Here is a 6,928-nt window from a genome sequence, read left to right on the forward strand (position 1 = left end):
TTCACTGCTGATTAAATGTAGCAGAAAACAACAAGCTACCAACCTGTTATCAACTGATATGTTTGTCGGAGTCCCGGTATTAGTTTCTGCCCATAGAACACTGAATATAAAGCAAAGGTATAGTTCGAGCACTACAAAAATAAGCTGGTTTCCGGAACAGTGGAACTGAGAGGAAACCTCACGGAAACCTACATTTCCAGTTGGTTTCCAAGGAGTTTCCTATAGTTTCATTGTGGTTTCCATGCAACTGAAACTGCACCATTTCAGGGTGGTTTCCAGTTTGTTTCATTACCCACTCCTCCAAGCAGGATCCAGCTGGTTACGAGTTTATTGAAGGTTTCAACCTGGTTTCCATGTATAAGTTTATTGTAGGTTTCAGCCTGGTTTCCATGTATAAGTTTATTGTAGTTTCCAACCTAGTTTCCATGAACCCGAAACTTACTTATGCCGATCCTTTACCCGCTCCACCGAGGTTGTTTCATGTCTCAACACATACCAAACCGGGTAATGGTAAAACCTTTTAGGATGACAACAACAAATTTCAACAACTATGCACGCATACATTAATTAAGCACTAAAAATACATAAATATGTACCCAAAACAGCTCCATGATATGACCATACAAAAATACTTTTTATTCCCTTTCGAAAATTATATTTCAAGGTCTCTTTCAAGAGTCATATTCAATTGTGTTGTGTTCAGCTCTTCTTCATCTGGACGTCTTACTGCCCAACTGGGAATATCCAGTGGCACATCACTGTCTTTCATGTCGGTGGGATGTCGTGCCCATATTTTCATATTATTCTTGCATCTTGCGCTGGCTGAATATATTCGCTGGTTGTCCAGCTGTCTCTTGTAGGCTGAAAGTTTCTTGCTTTGCCAAGAAAATCCAGTTGACAACAATACATTATTATCTTCCTCATCTGACACCACAGGTGATGTCAGTTCTTTCCTCAAGAGAGGACGAACTTTCTCCTTCTTCTTCTCTGGCCAGTCTATCGTCAACAATGCTTTCTTTCTGCTTTCCAATTTCTGAAATTAAGAGAAAAGTACAATTATTAACAAGTATTCATTTACAATTGTTACGGTTAAGAATTTGCCGTGACAAACTATTTACGAAACCCCCTTGTAAACCAGCAAAACAGAACAAAGACAAGTTGTTTACGCTGAAATTATATATTGTGGGTTAAACCACGAGAGCGAGATATACAGAGTCACAAGTCAATATATCAAAAATGATTACAAATACATTTCAAGAGAGACAAAATCTAAGTCAGTGGGTCACAAAAATACAATATAACAAACTCACCAAAGTCTTGATGTGAGAGGGAACAGCTACGGCAAAATGTAAACAAAGCGATCGGTACGACAGCAGATAATATAGAAAGGATTTCAAGCGTGGCAGAGGTGTAAATCCAGCAGATAGGAATGAATATCAGTGAGAGTGTCCCATCCACACGGCAACCAGCTTATTTATATATAAACTAAGTCACTTCCCGAAAGTTCGGGCACAAACTAACATCGTCAACACTAGAATGGTCTCGAAAACTAGGAGCAGGTAAATTCCGGAATGCCAGAATGCTAAAAGTGTTGACCAGATATTAAAACGAAATGTGACCCATAATATTTACTATTCAAAACACTAAACATTGTGACCCAATAATAATTAATACTGAATTAATAACAAAATATACTGGAAATACACACTCGTAACACAATGTCCCTAGATAGAAAAATCATGCAATATTGCTCCAGATCAATAAATGCTGTACAAAGGCACTTTACTATTTAAAAGATTGGATGTTCATTTCTTTGGAATGCCAATACAATTCTAGACAGTTGATTGATTGTTTACACATGAACGTGATTTGGATAAACCTTTTAATCTGTGTAAGATTAATATTAGAATTAAGTTTGATTAGAATTGATTTACTTACAGATCTTATCCGCTTGTTGTTTTTGGCAGACAGTCTGTGGGCCTCTGCCTTCCCACTGCTTTGTCTCCTTAGGTCATCTCGCTTGTTGGTCCAAACCCGCCAAAATGCTTCTGCAAGGAGACATCAATAGATATAAAATAATCCCATTTGGAAAAAATAGTGACTGTTAGATGATTTACATTTCATGAACATTAACTAACAAAAAACAAGCGCAAAATCACACATACATAAATGACGATTGTTATGTATTCAAGGTAAACCAGAAAAGTGTAGAGATATATCTAAATTCATATCATTAATAAAGCAAAGATGAAGACATCAGAAATTAGATGTGCTTAGCTGATAGTATAAGTGTCTCAAAAATGGACTACTATCAGTCTCAAAGAAGGTATGGCTTTTGGATGTTATCATGTTTATATCAAACAGTTGATAAGGGAAACAGTTGTGCATTTTTAGCTCTCTGTACAGTCAGTGGTTCTTTAGAAATGTTAAAAAACTCATTTCATTCTTGACTGACTGAAAAGGTCATACATTTGGTGCTAACATCATTCTAAAATATTGTGCTGAATGGATGTTAGATGTCATACCTTCCCAGGTACCAACTGCCTAACCCTGGTCTGCATACAGCCTTCTGGTCCCCCTCACCACTCTCTTCATGGCTTCCTCATCTTCTTTGCTACAAAAGTAACAGAATAAATGTAATTACTGCCCATCTAATCAAAATAATTGTAACAATGTTTTTAGCACTTCATCTGAGAGTGTAAGTGAACAAAAATAAAATGAAACAGCTTCACATTTCACAATTACATTTTAAACATACAATAATATTAGAAATTATACTACGGTTGTGTACTGCATCAAATTTCGCAGAGAGAACTGTCATCCCATCATCCTTACAAAATGACATGAACGTAGTTACTTGTCTTTAACATGGCCATAACTTGCTGAATTTTGTTTTGGCTTACATCAAAATTTAATAGTGAAAGGTTTGGGTTACACATACCTGTTGTAGGTCAACATCAACTCGTCATCAGTTGCCTTCTTTAGTTTTTCCAGAACTGCCCTTATGGAATGCTGGAAATGTAGAAATTTATTGAGAAAGAAGCAAACGAACATTTTAAGTGATACTTTACTCTATAGCTATACAACATGCATATGCATACAAATAAATATCCACTTTCAAATTGTTCTTGAACAATTCCTAACCATGCCTCAAATTTGGTCAATGAATGAACAAAATGATTGGCTATTCCCACCTGTATAGGTACAAATGTACCTATTTTCAGTGACTTTCAGTAACACCACCCTTGGAAGAATTTCCAGATTGGTTCTTACGGTGACATTCTTATATTTCTACATTATCTTGAGTCTTGAAAGCCTGCCAGCTACTTTGCTGGATATATTTGTGGTTTACTGCAAAGATAATATCTCATTACCAAAACGAACCATTTAATCGAAAGAGTCCTGATCACAATCGAGTTAGTTGAATAAGTACCGGGTAAGGAAGTAATCTTGCAACAACAAAACGTCATGCAAAAAATGTCGACATGCATTCGCTTTTATTGTTTGATATTCATTTACGGTTGTACAAACTGTTGCCATTGGCATTCATATGATGTATTGATGAATGGTAAAATTATGTGTAAAAATAATATGTTTGCTTGTAAAGCTTCAAAAAGCAGCAGGAAAAGGGGTCGGGCAAAGTGCAATACGGATTTGGTTCGCCAGATTGTATTAGAAAATGGAAAACGGTTGCTGTACCCTTATAAGATTTATTGTTTTAAGGGCATTATTGCAGAAAATGCTGAATACACCCGGTTTTGTGGACAAATGTAATTTGTGGAGGTCAAGAAACACCGAGAATCTCTATGCAGATGTGTTTGATGGCGACGTTTGGAAGGGTTTTGTGTGTTACAATGGCACCGATTTCTTGACACAGAAATGCCATTTTGGTTTAGCCTTGAATGTTGATTGGTTTGCCCCCTATAAGAGAAGGCGAGACATATCGATTGGCGCCTTATATATGGTTGTGATGAAGCTACCTAGAGAGGAAAGATACAAGACTGAAAATGCCATTCTTGTCGGTCTCATCCCTGCAGAGGAAAGAACCCGAGTCGTTGAATCCTTTCCTTCAGCCACTTGTTGCAGAACTGAAGGCACTGTGGAAGGGTGTGAGATGACAGTTGGTGCTGACCATACCATAATGACTGTGAAGGCTGCCTTGATGTATGCTGCAGCTGATGTCCCTGCAGCTAGGAAACTCTGTGGCTTCATGGGGCATTCTGCTTACCAAGGATGCTCCCACTGCACCAAGCCATTGATGACAAACTCAGGCCGTGACTGTGGTATTCCCAACCTAGACAGGTAGCCTCTTCGTGATAGACGACATCATGTAAAATACTCCAATCTGGCAGAAACAGCGGAGACAGTGTCTGGGAAATACATGATTGAATCACGATATGGGTACAGATATACAGTTTTACTCGACCTGGAATATTTTAAGCCCTCTCGTTTCTATGCCATTGACCCCATGCGCAATTTGTTTTTAGGGACTGCTAAAAAGATATTTTGCCACTAGGTTGAGAGTGACATTTTGACAAAAAGTAATCTAACTGAGGTTACAGATCGCACTGTATCATTGAAGGTTCCACATGAATTAGGGCGTATTCCAAAGAATATTGTTTCCAATTACGGTCAAATGACGGCCAAAGAGTGGAAGAATTGCGTTTCGGTTTATTCCATGTTTGTATTGAAACGTATTCTTCCTTCTCCGCATCTTAATGTATGGCAATCATTTGTATTAGGATGTAAGCATCTGTGTAGTCCTGTTATTTCACAAGCCGATGTTGATATTGCCGATGGATGTTTTTTTAAATTTGTAAAAGAAATAAGTCGGGTTTACTTTGTAGCCCCTAACATGCACCTTCACTGTCATTCGAAGCAATGTGTTCAAGCTTTCTCCTTTGAGCGTTACAATGGTTTGTTGACTGAATTCCCCACAAACAAAAGGTCTGTAGAATGTCAGCTGATGAGAAAGTTTGATATGTCTTCCATTGTTAATCCAGTGAATGTTGATGATGTACACCGTGTCTATTTCACTGAATTGTTGAAAGTTTCCTCTCATTCAGATGCCCAGGTTAATAATTTGTCATGTTTTTATGCTCATTATTATCCATTGAATGATCTGCCAACAACTCTTTGGGGCAACCTTTCTTCTTGTTCAACAAAGCAATCTTACAGATTATGTACTCTTTCAACTGTAAATCTTCAATTCCTCACCCAGGCATATTCAGCTATGTACAACAAGGAGGTCATGGTCAACATGCTTGCTCAGGTGGCAAAAAAAGTATCTAACAATGTTGTTCAACAACGAACTTTACACCTCAGAAGGATATGGGCAGGGAAGCACTCCCGACATTATCAAGGCCTCCTGGACTGATGACAAATCCAGTATATCAACGTCAAGTTCTCGCCCAGGAAAGATCAAATACTTCCTGAAACACACGATTGAGCCAACCGAGGGAACGTTCACAGACCACGTATTTGCTGTTGTCGACTGATATAAGCCATGGGATACCAACCTCGGTTATTTGCCACCGACCTCAGTCTGGCAAGACAGACAACTGAACCCAGGACCTTCCTCATTTATACCAATACAGAGAATCCAGACTAAGTGTGCATGGCACACTAAGAGACAAGGTCAAAAGTCATTTTTAGTTGTTGAGACACTTCCTCACCATTTGTATGTATAGATATGTGATATAGATTGTGATATTTGTATTCATTGACAGTGAATAAATAAAGAATGTGAAGAAAAGAAATGTTTGTTTTTGTATCCTCGGTTTCAACAACTGTTACAGTTAACCTTCTTGTTGTGAGTAGTGTTACACATGTACTCCGCTAAAAATATATAATACTAATTATTCTATGTAAATTCTGATAATGCAATACGATATGGAAGTAATTGATCTTCAAAGTTCAGTTTCAGGAATGGAAACCGACTTATGAGCATAGTTTCCATTTCCAGAACTATAAGATTACAGTATCAGGAAACTAGGTTTGCAAATGGATACCAAAATTTACTGAAAATTGTCATTGTTGTAGTGACTACGTTTTCAGGAATGAAAACCAACAACATACATATGACCATAGTTTCTTGTAGGTTTCCATTTCCAGAACTATAAATTTACAGTATCTATTATGGATTCTATTTGGAAACTATGTCACTCAGTTTCACGGAATGGAAACCAACTGGATACCAGGATGATCAGCTTTCTGCCAAACAATTACAAATAATAAGTTAATTAGTTCAAAACAGTGCCCAGGAAACCAACATGAAACTACATTTTCTGGGTTTATGTCGGTTTCCATTTACATAAATCTTCCAATTGCAAATTCCAGATATGGAAACCAACAAGAAACTCCGGACCTTACTTTCTTGTTGGTTTCCATTCACAGAAATACCAAACAAATCCCAAACTGAATCCAGTTGGAAACTCAGTTAGTTTCAGTGAATGGAAACCAATTGGATTCCCCTATTGCCCAGTAAACGGATGGTTTTCAGGTTTCTGGAAACCAAGTCATTTTTGCAGTGGAGACCGTGAGCGTCTTTTAGCAGACATGACTGAACTCGATATAATATCCGAGCTGAAAGATCAAGGACTATCTTTCGTCAAACGTTTCACAACACGGAAAAATAATGAGAATGTCCAAACCAACACATATCTGTTTTCATTTTCAGCTCCAACTCCTCCAAAGTCAATGAAAGCAGGTTACTGCAATCTGAATGTTGACCTATATATTCCAAATCCTCTGCTCTACTTTAAGGGTCAAAAGTACGGACATGGTGTTAATACTTGCACATTGTCTGTTACGCGTGCTCACTGTGCTGAGAATACACATGTAACCGAAGATTGTGACAGTATTCGCAACAAATGTGCAAACTGTTCAGGAAATCATTCATTCTTTCCGAAAGAATGTCCCATTTGGA

At 37.8% G+C, this 6,928-nt stretch overlaps 1 pseudogene; it reads left to right on the top strand.

The window, feature by feature from the left end:
• Positions 1-3,591: 3,591 nt before the first annotated feature.
• LOC137277682 (uncharacterized) lies at positions 3,592-5,377 on the top strand (annotated as a pseudogene).
• The last annotated feature ends 1,551 nt before the right edge of the window (positions 5,378-6,928 follow it).

The sequence above is a fragment of the Haliotis asinina genome, chromosome 1, assembly GCF_037392515.1.
Source record: "Haliotis asinina isolate JCU_RB_2024 chromosome 1, JCU_Hal_asi_v2, whole genome shotgun sequence".
In the NCBI taxonomy this organism is placed as follows: Eukaryota; Metazoa; Mollusca; class Gastropoda; order Lepetellida; family Haliotidae; genus Haliotis; species Haliotis asinina.